Genomic DNA, 16819 nt, shown 5'->3' with positions numbered 1-16819 from the left:
TTCCCCTCCGGCAGATGTAGAAAAGGTCCCTAGATGAGATCTCACGGGTACAGAAGGTTGTGGTGGTGGAAAAGTGGTTTCGTGGCTCTCCTGGATGTTTTCAGGGTATAAGAGTATATATAGGCGAAGGAACTAGGTTAGGAGACCCACGAGGGGCCCACGAGGCAGGGGGCGCGCCCTACCCCCCTGGGCACGCCCTCCACCCTCCACCCTCGTGGCCGCCTCGTTGCATCTCCGACTTCATCTCCAAGTTTTCTGGTTTGCTTCTGGTCCAAGAAAGGTCATCACGAAAGTTTCATTCCGTTTGGACTCCGTTTGGTATTCCATTTCTGCAAAACTCTAAAATAGGCAAAAAAAACAGAAACTGGCACTGGGCTCTAGGTTAATAGGTTAGTGCCAAAAATAATATAAAATAGCATATTAATGCATATTAAACATCCAAAACAGATAATATAATAGCATGGAACAATAAAAAACTGGCACTCGGAATGCTTTTGAACTTAGGTGAAAACAGGTTCGCGGCCAAGCCAAGCCACCCGCTGGGAGTGTGTTAGTTTCTGAATGCTGTTAGTCACCTGAGTGAAAACATGGCTTTAAGCCAAACTAGACGATATACAGGAAAAGTAATACTTTTATTCATCTAAGTTCACAACTATTAGAATGGGAAAGTTTATTCTAAGTGTAAAACTTGCGAAGCAGGTCCGCGTTCCAAGCTCTGGCCTCTTCTATTCCTTTCCTGAAGTTGTAGAGCCTGTAGGCTCCGTTATGCAGGACTTTCGATATGGCGAATGGCCCTTCCCATGGGGCACCAGCTTGTGAGGCCTCTGCTGATCCACTCGGAGAACAAGGTCTCCCTCTTGAAAGGCTCGTCCTCTGATGTTTCTATCATGATAGTCGCATAAGTCTTGTTGGTACAACGTCGACCTTATGAGTACCAACTCACACTCTTCTTCTAAGAGGTCGAGGCCGTCTTGTCTCGCTTCTTCAGCCCCGGCTTCTGAGTACAGATTCACTCGGGGTTAGTTTTGAAGTAAATAACTCGGTAAGACCACCTCCAACCCATACACCATGAAGAATGGAGTGCGATTGGTGGAACTGTTTGGGGATGTTTGCAAGCCCCAGAGGACTGGCAGAAGCTTGGTGACCCAAGCCCCCATGCCTGCTTCAGATCGCGCATGAGGCGGGGCTTCAACCCTTGAAGAATCAGTCCATTCGCTCGTTCTGCCTGCCCATTTCGACTTAGGGTGTGCCACAGAGGCATAATCCACCCGAGTGTCTTGGGCATAGCAAAATTCGCGGAATTCCTCTGAGTCAAAGTTAGACCTATTGTTTCTGATGATGCTGTGGGGAACTCCGAATCTGAAGACTATTTCCTTAATGAATTGAATGGCAATTGCCGAATCTGATACGTCTCCAACGTATCTATAATTTTTGATTGTTCCATGCTATTATATTACCTGTTTTGGATGTTTATGGGCTTTATTCTACACATTTATATCATTTTTGGGACTAACCTACTAACCGGAGGCCCAGCCCATATTGTTGTTTTTTTGCCTATTTCAGTATTTCGAAGAAAAGGAATATCAAACGGAGTCCAAACGGAATGAAACCTTTGGGAGCGTTATTTTTGGAACCAATCTGATCCGGAGAGCCTGGAGTGCATGTCAAGAAAGCTTTGAGGGCCCCACGAGATAGGAGGGTGCTCCCGCCCTGTAGGGCGCGCCCCCTATCTCATGGGCCCCTCGGGCGTCCACCGACGTACTTCTTCCTCCTATATATATCCACGGACCCCGAAAACATCCACGAGCACCATGAAACACAATTTCCACCGCCGTAACCTACTGTATCCGCGATATCCCATCTTGGAGCCTTCGCCGGCACTCTGCCGGAGAGGGAATCGACCATGGAGGGCTTCTACATCAACACCATAGCCCCTCCAATGAGTGGTGAGTAGTTTACCATAGACCTACGGGTCCATAGTTATCAGCTAGATGGCTTCTTCTCTCTTTTTGGATCTCAATACAATGTTCTCCCCCTCTCTTGTGGAAATCTATTCGATGTAATCTCTTTTTGCGGTGTGTCTGTCGAGATCTGATGAATTGTGGGTTTATGATTCATTTTATCTATGAATAATATTGGAATCTTCTCTGAATTCTTTTATGTATGATTGAGTTATCTTTGCAAGTCTCTTCGAATTATCAGTTTGGTTTGGCCTACTAGATTGATCTTTCTTGCCATGGGAGAAGTGTTTAGCTTTGGCTTCAATCTTGCGGTGATCTTACCCAGTGACAGAAAGGGTTGCAAGACACGTATTGTATTGTTGCCATCGAGGATAACAAGATGGGGTTTATATCATATTGCATGTGTTTATCCCTCTCCATCATGTCATCTTGCTTAAGGCGTTACTTTGTTCTTATGAACTTAATACTCTAGATGCAGGCAGGAGTCGGTCGATGTGTGGAGTAATAGTAGTAGATGCAGGCAGGAGTCGGTCTACTTGTTATGGACGTGATGCATATATACATGATCATGCCTAGATAACATCATAATTATTCGCTTTTCTATCAATTGCTCGACAGTAATTTGTTCACCCACCGTAATACTTATGCTCTTGACAGAAGCCTCTAGTGAAACCTATGGCCCCCGGGTCTATCTCTTATCATATTTGCTTTCAATCTAATTTTATTTGCATCTTTACTTTTCTGCATCTATATTACAAAATACCAAAAATATATTTATCTTATCATACTATCTCTATCAGATCTCACTTTCGTAAGTGACCGTGAAGGGATTGACAACCCCTTTATTGCATTGGTTGTGAGTTCTCAGTTTGGTTGTGTAGGTGCGTGGGACTTTTGAGGAGCCTCCTACTGGATTGATACCTTGGTTCTCAAAACTGAGGGGAATACTTATGCTACACTTTGCTGCATCACCCTCTCCTCTTCGGGGAAAACCAACGCTAGCTCAAGACGTAGCAAGAAGGATTTCTGGCGCCGTTGCCGGGGCGGTCTTCGCTCATGTCAAGACATACCAAGTACCCATCAAAAACCCATCTCCCTTGCATTTACATTATTTTCCTCTCTTTTTCCTCTCCCCCCACTTCACCCTTGCCGTTTTATTCGCCCTCTCTTTCCCAATCTCCTCCTCTCTTTTTGCTTGCCGTTTTTTTGTTTGCTTGTGTGTTGGATTACTTGTTGCCATGGCACAAGATAATACCAAGTTGTGTGACTTCTCGAATACCAATAATAATGATTTCCTTAGTACTTCGGTTGCTCCTCTTAATGATGTTGAGTCTTGTGAAATCAATGCTGCTTTGCTGAATCTTGTTATGAAAGATCAATTTGCCGACCTTCCTAGTGAAGATGCCGCTACTCATCTAAACAATTTTGTTGATTTGTGTGATATGCAAAAGAAGAAAGATACGGATAACAATATTGTCAAATTGAAGTTATTTCTGTTTTCACTTAGAGATCATGCTAAAATTTGGTTTTCGTCTTTGCCCAAAAACAATATTGATTCTTGGAACAAGTGCAAAGATTCTTTTATCTCTAAGTATTTTCCTCCCGCTAAGATCATCACTCTTAGGAACGATATTATGAATTTTAAACAACTTGATCATGAGCATGTTTCCCAATCTTGGGAAAGAATGAAATTGATGCTTCACAATTGCCCTACTCATGGTTTGAATTTATGGATGATCATACAAAAATTTTATGCCGGTTTGAACTTTGCCTCTAGAAATCTCTTAGATTCGGCCGCGGGAGGCACGTTTATGGAAATTACGTTAGGAAATGCTACAAATGATAATATTATGGATAATTATTCTCAATGGCACACCGAAAGATCTTCTAGTAAAAAAGTGCATGTTATAGAAGAAATCAATGTTTTGAGTGGAAAGATGGATGAACTTATGAAGATGTTTGCAACTAAAAATACTCATCTTGATCCAAATGATATGCCTTTGTCTTCCTTGATTGAGAATGATAATGAATCTATGGATGTGAATTTTGTTGGTAGGAATAATTTTGGAAACAATGCTTATAGAGGAAATTTTAATGCTAGACCGTTCCCTGGTAATCCCTCTAATAGTTATGGAAATTCCTACAATAATTCTTATGGTAATTTTAATAAGATGCCCTCTGATTTTGAGAATAGTGTGAAAGAATTTATGATTTCTCAAAAGAATTTTAATGCTTTTCTTGAAGAAAAATTGCTCAAAGTTGATGATTTGGCTAGGAACGTTGATAGACTTTTGCTTGATGTTAATTATCTTAAACTTGGATCTTCTTCTCCTAAGCATGATATCAATGAGTCTCTCAAAGTAATGAGAATCTCCATTGACGAGTGCAAGGAAAGAACCCTAGATTGCGTGATAAAAAAGAAAGCTTTATAAAAGCATGTTCTTCTAGTCTTCATGAAAATAATGACGAGGATCTTAAAGTTATTGATGCGTCTCCAATTAGATGTATGTTTTGCAAGATGAATTTTGATGATTATGGGAGTGATGATGAATCAACTTTGCCTAGAAGGCATCCCAAAAATTCGAAGTCTTTAGATCGTGATGTTAAATTTGGTAAAAGAGAGATTGTAGAATCCTCAACTTCTAATATTGAACCTACTATCTTGGATTTTAAGGAATTTAATTATGATAATTGCTCTTTAAAAGGTTGTATTTCCTTGTTGCAATCTGTTGTTAATTCTCCTCATGCTTACAGTCAAAACAAAGCTTTTACCAAACATATCGTTGATGCCTTGTTGCAATCTTATGATGAAAAACTGAATTTGGAAGTTTCTATACCTAGAAAACTTAATTATGAGTGGGAACCTATTATAAAGATTAGAATTAAAGATTATGAGTGTTTTGCTTTGTGTGATTTGGGTGCTAGTGTTTCCACGATTCCAAAAACTTTAGGTGATATTCTAGGTTTCCACCAACTTGATGATTGCTCTTTAAATTTGCACCTTGCGGATTCCACCATTAAAAAGCCTATGGGAAGGATCAATGATGTTCTTATTGTTGCTAATAGAAATTTGGTTCTCATAGATTTTATCGTTCTTGATATAGATTGCAATCTTTCTTGCCCTATTATTCTTGGTAGACCTTTCCTTAGAACGATTGGTGGATTATTGATATGAAGGAAGGGAACATTAGATTCCAATTTCCTCTAAAGAAAGGCATGGAGCACTTTGCAAGAAAGAAATTCAAATTGCCTTATGAATCTATCATGTGTGCTACTTATGAACCAAGTGCCAAAGATGGCACTAGTTAGATCTATCCTTGCTTTTATGCCTAGCTAGGGGCGTTAAACGATAGCGCGAGTTGGGAGGCAACCCAATTTTTCTTTATGTTTTTTTTGTTTTTGCTCCTGTTTAGTAATAAATCTTGCATCTATTCTCTGTTTATATGTGTTTTTATCTTTTAATTAGTGTTTGTGCCAAGTAGAACCTATAGGATAAGCTATGATGATAGTTGATTTGATTCTGCTGAAAAACAGAAACTTTGCGCTCATGAGAAAAAATTCAATAAATCACACAAACGTGCTTTTGCATTGATTATTTTTTCTGATGATCAATAGACAAATTTTCCAGTACGTCCTATTTTTTTAGGATTTTTAGAGTTCCAGAAGTTTGCGTTAGTTACAGATTGCTACAGACTGTTCTGTTTTTTGACAGATTCTGTTTTTCATGTGTTGTTTGCTTATTTCAATGCATCTATGGATAATAAGTTAGTTTATAAACCATAAGGAAGTTGGAATACAGTAGGTTTAACACCAAAATAAATAAATAATGAGTTCATTGCAGTACCTTATGTGGTGGTTTTGTTTTCTTTCACTAACGGAGCTTATAAGATTTCCTGTTGAGTTTTGTGTTGTGAAGTTTTCAAGTTTTGGGTAAGGCCTTTATGGACTATGGAATAAAGGGTGGCAAGAGCCTAATCTTGGGGATGCCCATGGCACCCCAAGATATTCAAGAGTAGCCAAAATCCTAAGCTTGGGGATGCCCCGGGAAGGCATCCCCTCTTTCGTCTTCGTTCATTGGTAACTTTACTTGGAGCTATATTTTTATTCGCCACATGATATGTGTTTTGCTTGGAGCATCGTGTATTATATTGGTCTTTGCTTGTTAGTTTGCCACAATCATCCTTGCTGTAACACACCTTTTGGGAGAATCCTATTTGATTAGAATTTGCTAGAATACTCTATGTGCTTCACTTATATCTTTTGAGCTTGATAGTTTTTGCTCTAGTGCTTCGCTTATATCTTTTAGAGAACGACAGTGGTGTCTTAATTTTGAAGAAATTGCTAGTCTCTCATGCTTCACTTATATCATTTTGAGAGTCTTTTAGAACAGCATGGTATTTGATTTTGTTACAAAGTTGGTCCTAGAATGATGAGCATCCAAGTTGGGTATAATAAAAACTATCATAGGAAGTGAATTGGATGCTATGATCAACTTGATACTTGATAATTGTTTTGAGATATGGAGGTAGTAATATTAAATTCATGCTAGTAGGGTGATTATGGTTTTAAAGAATGCTTGTGTTGATGTTTTTGATTCCTGTAGCATGCACGTATGGTGAACCGTTTTGTGATGAAGTTGGAGCACAATTTTATTTATTGATTGTCTTCTTTATGAGTGGCAGTCGGGGATGAGCGATGGTCTTCTCCTACCAATCTATCCCCCTAGGAGCATGCGCGTAGTGCTTTGATTTTTGATGACTTCTAAATTTTTGCAACAAGTATATGAGTTCTTTTGATTAATGGTGAGTCCATGGATTATACACACGCTTTCACCCTTCCACCATTGCTAGCCTCTTTTGTGCCGCGCAATTTTCGCTGGTACCATACACCCACCATACTCCTCCCTCAAAACAGCCACCATACCTACCTATTATGGCATTTCCATGGCCATTCCGAGATATATTTCCATGCAACTTTCCACCGTTCCGTTCATATGACACACATTACTTTTGTCATATTGCTGTTTGCATGATCATGTAGTTGACATCGTATTTGTGGAAAAGCCACCTCTATAATTTTCATACATGTCGCTCTTGAATCATTGCATATCCCGGTACACCGCCGGAGGCATTCATATAGATCCATATCTTGTTCTAGCTTTGAGTTGTAAATCCATAAAAGTGTGATGATCTTCATTATTAGAGCATTGTCCTCGTGAGGAAAGGATGATGAAGGCTATGATTCCCCCACAAGTCGGGATGAGACTTCGGACTTTACAAAAAAAAGAGAAAGAAAAAAAAAGGGGAAGGCCAAAAGAAAAAAAGAAAAAAGAAAAAGGCCAAAGAAAAAAAGAGAAAAGGAAAAAGAAAAGAAAAAAAATAAAATGAGAGAAAAAGAGAGAAGGGACAATGCTACTATCTCTTTTTCCACACTTGTGCTTCAAAATAGCACCATGATCTTCATGATAGAGAGTCTCATATGTTGTCACTTTGATATACTAGTGGGAATTTTTCATTATAGAACTTGGCTTGTATATTCCAATGATGGGATTCCTCAAAAGTGCCCTAGGTCTTCGTGAGCAAGCAAGTTGGATGCACACCCACTAGTTTTCTTTTGTTGAGCTTTCATATATTTATAGCTCTAGTGCATCCGTTGCATGGCAATCCCTACTCACTCACATTGATATCTATTAATGGGCATCTCCATAGCCCGTTGATACACCTAGTTGATGTGAGACTATCTTCTCCTTTTTGTCTTCTCCACAACCACCATTCTATTCCACATATAATGCTATGTCCATGGCTCACGCTCATGTATTCCGTGAAAGTTGAAAGAGTTTGAGATTATTAAAGTATGAAACAATTGCTTGGCTCGTCATCGGGGTTGTGCGTGATTAAATACTTTGTATGATGAAGATGAAGCATAGCCAGAGTATATGATTTTGTAGGGATAACTTTCTTTAGCCATGTTATTTTGAGAAGACATGATTACCTTGTTTAGAATGCTTGAAGTATTACTATTTCTCATGTCACTATGAACTTTTATTTTGTATTATTTGGATCTGAACATTCATGCCACAATGAAAGAAAATTACATTATGAATTATGCTAGGTAGCATTCCACATCGAAAATTCTCTTTTTTATCATTTACCTACTCGAGGACGAGCAGAAATTAAGCTTGGGGATGCTTGATACGTCTCCAATGTATCTATAATTTTTGATTGTTCCATGCTATTATATTACCTGTTTTGGATGTTTATGGGGCTTTATTCTACACATTTATATCATTTTTGGGACTAACCTACTAACCGGAGGCCTAGCCCATATTGCTGTTTTTTTTGCCTATTTCAGTATTTCGAAGAAAAGGAATATCAAACGGAGTCCAAACGGAATGAAACCTTCGGGAGCGTTATTTTTGGAACACATCTGATCTGGAGAACCTGGAGTGCAAGTCAAGAAAGCTCCAAGGGCCCCACAAGATAGGAGGCGCCCCCCGTAGGGCGCGCCCCCCTGTCTCGTGGGCCCCTCGGGCATCCACCGACGTACTTCTTCCTCCTATATATATCCACAGACCCCGAAAACATCCAGGAGCACCAAGAAACACAATTTCCACCTCCGTAACCTTCTGTATCCACGAGATCCCATATTGGAGCCTTTGCCGGCACTCTGCTGGAGAGGAAATCGACCACGGAGGGCTTCTAGATCAACACCATAGCCCCTCCAATGAGTTGTGAGTAGTTTACCACAAACCTACAGGTCCATAGTTATTAGCTAGATGTCTTCTTCTCTCTTTTTGGATCTCAATACAATGTTCTCCCCCTCTCTTGTGGAGATCTATTCAATGTAATCTATTTTTGCGATGTGTTTGTCGACATCCCATGAATTGTGGGTTTATGATTCAGTTTATCTATGAATAATATTGGAATCTTCTCTGAATTCTTTTATGTATGATTGATTTATCTTTGCAAGTCTCTTCGAATTATCAGTTTGGTTTGGCCTACTAGATTGATCTTTCTTGCCATGGGAGAAGTGTTTAGCTTTGGCTTCAATCTTGCGGTGATCTTACCCAGTGACAGAAAGGGTTGCAAGACACTTATTGTATTGTTGCCATCGAGGATAACAAGATGGGATTTATATCATATTGCATGTGTTTATCCCTCTACATCATGTCATCTTGCTTAAGGCGTTACTCTGTTCTTATGAACTTAATACTCTAGATGAAGGTCGGAGTCGGTCGATGTGTGGAGTAATAGTAGTAGATGCAGGCAGGAGTCGGTCTACTTGTTATGGACGTGATGCATATATACATGATCATGCCTAGATAACATCATAATTATTTGCTTTCCTATCAATTGCTCGACAGTAATTTGTTCACCCACCGTAATACTTATGCGCTCGAGAGAAGCCTCTAGTGAAACCTATGGCCCCCGGGTCTATCTCTTATCATATTTTCTTTCAATATACTTTTATTTGCATCTTTACTTTTCTGCATCAATATTATAAAATACCAAAAATATATTTATGTTATCATACTATCTCTATCAGATCTCACTTTCATAAGTGATCGTGAAGGGATTGACAACCCCTTTATTGCGTTGGTTGTGAGTTCTCAGTTTTTTTGTGTAGGTGCGTGGGACTTTTGAGGAGCCTCCTACTGGATTGATACCTTGGTTATGAAAACTGAGGGAAATACTTACGCTACACTTTGCTGCATCACCCTCTCCTCCTCGGGGAAAACCAACGCTAGCTCAAGACGTAGCAGAGTCCAACCTCTTTATGGGTTTTGCTTCAATCCACTAGGTGAACTTGTTGACTTCCAGCAGCAAGTGTGTAAAGCCACTCGCCCCAGTCTGGAGAGGGCCGACCATATCGAGCCCCACACAGCGAACGGCCAAGTGAGGGGGGGTCGTCTTCAGAGCAGATTCCGGCTTGTGCGAATGATTCACATAGAATTGACACCCGACATACTGGTCCACTATGTCTCGAGCGACCTCATTGGCGTAGGGACAATAGAACCCGACTTCGAATGCTTTGGCGGCCAGCATCCGAGAGGACAAATGGTGTCCACAAGTTCTCGAGTGTATTTGCTGCAGAATCTATTATCCTTGTTCTTGTGATATGCAGCGCTAGTGACTCCAGTACTGGTTTTCTTATAAAGTTGATCTCCCATGATGGTGAAGGCTTTAGATTAGCGGACGATCTAACGAGCCTCAACTTCATCTTCTGGGAGCTCCTTCCTGAGCAGGTAAGTCAAATAGGGTTTGATCCAGTCGAGAGTGATAACAAGGACCTCTTGGACCATGTCGATCACCGTGGGAATGTCCACCTCAGTCAGATTTGATGGACTGACTGGTTCCGGGGGCTCCTCCATGAAAGGGTCTTCCTTGATCGTGGGAGAGTGTAGGCGCTCAAGGAACACATTCTTGGGGACATCCTTCCGAGTGGAGCCTATCTTGGCCAAATCATCAGCTGCTTGGTTCTTGAGTCGAGGTACATGATGAAGCTCCAGTCCTTCAAAGTGCTTCAAAGTCCTTCAAAGTGCTGCAGTAGCCTATCATAGCCGGAATGTGGATATTCCACTCCTTCGTAACCTGGTTTACCACTAGGTACGAGTCATCGTAGAACACCAGTCGATGAATTCCCAAAGAAATTGCCATCTGCAGCCCACATGGGAGAGCTTCATACTTGGCTTCATTGTTGGAGGAGTCGAAATGGATCTGAAGCACGTAGTTGAGTTGGTCGCATTTGGGGGACACCAAGACCACTCCAGCTCCGGAGCCGTGGAGCATCTTGGAGCCATCAAAAAACACTGTCCAGTGCTTGGGGAGACTCGGGACGGGCTGCTCTTGTTCCATCCACTCGGCGAGGAAACCCACTTTGCCACTCGGCCTGTGGCATCTCTGTTGTTCATGATCTCAGACAGAGGGGCATCACTTATCACGGTGACTGAGTGCTCTTGGAAGTAGTGTGACACCTTCTTCATAGTCAGATAGACCCCGTATACTAACTTCTGGTAATGCGGGTACCTTTGCTTGGAAGGGGTCAGAACTTCGAAGATGTAGTAGACTGGTCGCTAGAGCTTGAAGGGTTTGCCTTGTTCTTTCCACTCCATAGTGAGCACAGTGCTAACAACTTGGCTCGTTGTCGTGATGTATAAGGGCAAGGGCTCTTTGCTGCTTGAGGCAGCTAGCACTAGCTGGGTGGAAAGTAGGGCCTTGAGTTCCTGGAACGCGGCCTGCGCTTGGAGTCCACTCGCACCTGTCATACTTCTTAATCAATCGGTAAAGCGACATGGATTTTTACCGAGTCTGGAGATAAACCTACTAAGGGCCGCCAGGTAGCCTGTGAGCCGTTGTACATCATGGAGACGCTCTGGTTGTTGCATTCAGACAATTGCCCCAATTTTCTCAGGATTGGCATCGATCCCGCATTCCGAAATGAGGAAACCGAGTAACTTTCCCGCGGGTACCCCGAATGTGCACTTAGCCGGATTGAGCTTTATGCCGAAAAGGCGCATGTTCGCGAAGGTCTCGCCGAGGTCTGTCAGGAGGTCGGATCCTTTCCTAGACTTGAGCATGATGTCGTCCATATATGCCTCCACATTCCGACTGACTTGTTTCAGTAAACACTTCTGGATCATTTGCTGGAACGTTGTGCCAGCATTTTTCAACCTGGAAGGCATAGTGACATAGCGTAAACACCCGAATGGGGTGATGAATGATGTTTTTATTTCGTCGGGACCATACATTCGGATCTGGTTGTACCCAAGTACGCATCCAGAAACGACAATCGCTCACAGCCGGCAGTAGAATCTACTATTTGCTCTATGCGAGGGAGAGGGAAATGATCCTTCAGCAGGCCCGATTGATGTGCTTAAAGTCGATGCACATTCGGAGAGAATTATTCTTCTTCGGCACCATGACGACATTGGCAAGCCACTTGGAGTGGTACCCCTATCATATGAAGTTGGCATCTAAGAGCTCTGTGATCTCCTTGCCAATCGCCTTGCGCTTCTCATGGAAGACCGTCGAAGGTGCTCAGCTAGTCCCCTGGGAACACCCAGCATGTCAGAAGTCTTCCACGTGAAGATGTCCCGATTCTCACGGCAGAACTAGATGAGCTCTCTTTCCTATTTGTTGTCAAGGGTGGTGGAGATATTCGTCGGAGCGGCATTCCGATCTTTGGGGTGAATGCTCACTGGCCTAGTCTCTCCGGCCCACTGGAAAGAAGATTCCACAGTCGGCCTCTTGGACTTCAGTAGATCACTTGAATCCACAGCCTTCTTATATTCATCCAGCTCGGCTAATGCCATTTGTTCGTCAGTGATTTGGGAGCCCTTCTGGAGGCACTCCTTAGCTAGCTTTCGATTGCTTGTGATAGTGATCACACCATTCGACCCTGACATCTTATGTTTGACATACACGTAACATGAGCGGGCCATGAAACGTGCGTAGGCGGGCCTACCCAGGATGGCGTGGTAAGCACTCCGGAAGTCTACCACTTCAAAGGTTAGTCGCTCCTTCCCGAAGTTTCTCTCCCTGCCGAATACAATGTCGAGGGTGATTTGGCTGAGTGACTTGGCCTTCTCTTCCTGAGTTGGGACATCGGGATGTCCATTGGCTCCAGAGTGTCAGCGTAGATGATACTGAGTCCACTGCCGCCATCCATGAGGACTTTAGGCAATCGGACTCCTTTAACAGCTGGATCAATCACCAAGGACTGCCGCCCGGGGCTCGATATGTGGGACGGGTGGTAAGACTGGTCGAAGGTCATAGACGTCTTGGCCCAGTCAAGATATTTGGTGACAGTCAAAACTGCCATGTTGATCTCTCGGTTGATAACCTTGAGGCGGCTCTTCCTTTCAACAGTGGCGAAGATCATAAGGACTTTCTCGATGTTGGGGTACCTAGAAGTTCCCTTGTTTCCATCGTCGTCTTCGTCCTCATCCTTGTTCCCGAAGGAATCCTGCCGCATCTCTTACTTCAGGAGTCGGCACTCCCGAGTGGTATGCTTGGGAAAAATCAAAATGCCCTCTTAATTTTTTTCTTGTGGATCTGGCAGGGCTGATCGAGAATTTTACTCTTCTGCGCAACCTGCTTCTTTCCCTTCCAGTCCTTATTTTGCTTTTGTGAGCTGTTGCCTTTTCCTTGGCCGGCCAGAGTCACAGCCTTAGCCTTGCCAGCCGCTTCCGCATTCCTCTTGTGCTTCTTCTTGTCCTTCTGGTTATCCGACAGGTTAGCGTCACCTACTCGTCTCTTGCCGCTTCTCAGTTGGTCTTCTTCCTCGCCGTTGGCGTACCGATTGGCTATTTCCATAGCACGATTGAGAGTCGGGATCTCAGTATGATCGAACTTCAGGTTCAGCTCTTGGTACCAAACCCCGACCTTGAAAGCGCAAATCGCCTGGTGCTCAGTGACGTTCTCCACCGTATTATGCAAGGTGGTCCACCTCTAGATATACTCTCGGAGAGTCTTGTTCTACTTTTGTACACAGTGTTGCAACTCAGCCAATCCACTCGGCCTCTTGTAAGTTCCCTCAAAGGTTTCGACGAATACTTGGGCTAGATCATCCCAGCAGAATATACTGCTCGAAGGGAGCTGGGTGAGCCAGGCCCAGGCCGATCCCTCGAGCATCAGCGGCAAGTGCTTCATAGCCACACTATCGTTGCCACCGTAGATCTACACCGCAATACAGTAATCCTCTAGCCAAATCTCCGGCTTGGACTCGCCCATGAACTTGCTGATCCTCATGGCCAATCTAGAGTTGTTGGGAATCTCCGTGGCTTGAATGTACGGACTGAAGCACTCAAGACCAGTGGGTACGGAACCACTCGGCGCATTGTCATCTAGGACTCCCCTCAATTCTCAACCCCTGTCGACCAAGTTCTGAGCGAGAACGGATCTCGCATTGAACGACAAGTCTCGGGTGCCATTCGTGTGGCGGGAAGGACTCGACCTTCGGTCACCGCCGTGCGTCGGTCGGTCGTCGTACTGTGGCGACCGATTTTCCAGGTATTAATTTCTAGAAAATGGCCCTTGTGCTCACCAGCCCCAGGATAACTGTTAGCTGATGAGGCACCAACTTGATACAGAAATTCCAAGCAAAAATGGAAAATATGAAGTACAAGACCATTCTGGTCTGTGAGTACAACAATATGGTTTCTAGTGGTTGATGGCGGAAGCGGTTTGTGGATCATCAGCGTCTATGGGACTCCATTTTCCCACAGGAACAGCTGACCAGGATAACTCCTATCTTCGCGAGGCTGCTATCATCATAGCTTAAGTTCCGGGGCTGTCGTCACGGTCGCTCCTCTTCGTGCAAGAAATCTGGCCAAGACAATAGCAGGGACAAGCCAGTGAGTACTTTGAATGTAATCGCAAACATTATGAACATAGGTATAATATAACAACGATGTTCTGAAATATTTTATGCTCATGACGTCAGTCATAAAATAAAAATCTCTGATGTATGCAAGCAGGTTATTTATGAATATGCAATAACCTAGTAATAACAAAATGCACCGATCGGGTGTCTGAAGCGACGCCTCGAAAGGTTAATAAGCAAAGAGAAATGCCCCAATCGGGCGTCTGGGCGACACCACATAAAGGGCTTATAAAATAAATAATAAGCATGCCACAGTCGGGCGTCTTAGCGACACCACATAAAGGGCTTATAAAATAAATAATAAACATGCCACAGTCGGGCGTCTGAGCGACACCACATAAAGGGCTTATAAAATAAATAACAAGCATGCCACAGTCGGGCGTCTAAGCGTCACCACATAAAGGGCTTATAAAATAAATAACAAGCATGCCACAGTCGGGCGTATGAGCGACACCACATAAAGGGCTTATAAAATAAATAACAAGCATGCCACAGTCGGGCGTCTGAGCGACACCACATAAAGGGCTTATAAAAATAAATAATCACAGTGAATATCCGGAGGTAGAACCGTCCCAGGGATATTCAATAATACCAATAATATAACGGGTTAGTGCACAACAAAATAATAATCACAACCATCACGAGTCTCAAGCCGTGATCCCAGTTCTGGTTTAACAGTTTCTCCTCCAAAGACCGACACTAAGACTGACACTTGACCCATCCCACACTGTAATCCTTGACCATGGACACGGCTATTCGAATAGGTTTAATCTCTGCAGAGGGTGTACTCTTTACCCACGAGTAATGGATTCCTTTAGTCCATCAGGACTAATTCCGTCCACGGCCTTTTAGTTGGAAACACACCTAACTTGCACACACCAGCTTAACTCACATGTGTCTGGAATCACCCACGACACCTGTCAAGCAAAAGTCTAAGTGGAGAGGCTACAACCTCGACGTAACATGGGATCACCAAAATTTATACCGCGCGCAAACTAGGGGAGCTACCCCCTTCGGCTACAACCGAAACACCCATGCTCCCGGACAAGGTGGCATGTCTACCGGATGCCTCCAGTATCTTCCACCGTGGCCTCTCTGTACGGTGTGTGCTAGGAAAGGGGTTGACAACTTACTGAACCGTACCCTACCCACGGCAGGGACAAGTGGCAGCACGAGACAAGTATGGGGTTTACCGGAACAAGACTCGATCTACGGTCGACTCAGGAGGTTTTAATATTCTTTGCATGATTAGAATAACAATATATACTTTAACCAACAGATAGAAACACCACGCGACATACCCCCTCATGCCATACCGAACACGATCGTCTCGACAGAGGACTAGGAGCATGACCGTGTCTACCCAAGACAGAGGCCATCTCAGCTACCCTTCCGGTATGCATGAAAGGCATATGACGGTGATTTCCATCGCAACCATATCAACTCCATCAGCATGAAAATCATTAACATGCACTCATGAGTAGGAACACATCATCACATAAAATGACGTATGCTCATGTCGGGCTGGTGTTGTCACCGTGTCAAACAACACACACACAAAATATACCAGGGTTCAGAATGCTTGCCTTCAAGTCGTGGGGAGACAAGGTGCATTCCAAAACTCTTGAAATCTTTCTTCTCTCTTCCAAATCCTATTTTAAAAATATTTGAATTAACACACAAATTCAAAACAGCACAAAAAGTTGGTTTGAATTTTTTTTAAAAAAATCTTAAAATAAACTAGACAATATTTGAGAGAGGTAGGAAAAAGAATCAACTCATTTGGAGTTGTATTTAAAAAGTTAAGCTCAGTCAAAGTTTTGGTCAAAATCTGTTAATTAAAATAAAACAGAACAGAAAAACGATTCGAATATATACGTACACGTCGAAAGCGTATTCTGGAAACACGTTTCTACTTATCCAGCATGGACCGCGCCTGAGTCACTGACAGTGGGCCCGCCTGGCCCACTGGTCAGGTTTGACTGGTCTTCCCTCCCCTCTTCTTTCTCTGTCCGAGCGGGGGCAGAACTCCGGCGAGGCTCGCCGGCGAACGGTGGCACTGTTCGGGAAACCGAGGCTACCCGCGGTCTCAGGGGATTGAGGCGATCCTATCGGTGGTTGCTTTGGTCTCTAGGGTGGACGGAGCTGCCGGCGGCGAGCTCCACAACGGACGGTGGACGTCGGGAAAAGTGAGTTTTCGCCCGCGGCGAGTCCCGATCAAAATTGAGTAGGGGGATGGACTCACGAGAGGGAGAGGGGGTTCCCGGTGAAGAGAGTGGAAAGGGGGAGGCCCTGGTTGCGCCGAACGGACCCGGGAGGCGGCGGTGGCCGGACTGGCCGGAGTGGGGGAAGACTGCCTCTTTCTCTCCAATTGACAGCAATGGGGGCAGTAGTAGTATGGTGTGAGGCTGCTTGTGTGCTCGGAGGGGCTCGAGGGGCTTCCTTTTATAGCGCTCCCACGTCGGTTCGCGGCG

This window comes from Triticum aestivum, chromosome 7B (genome assembly GCF_018294505.1).
Source record: "Triticum aestivum cultivar Chinese Spring chromosome 7B, IWGSC CS RefSeq v2.1, whole genome shotgun sequence".
Classification (NCBI taxonomy): Eukaryota; Viridiplantae; Streptophyta; class Magnoliopsida; order Poales; family Poaceae; genus Triticum; species Triticum aestivum.
Note: the sequence above shows the minus strand (reverse complement) of the source record.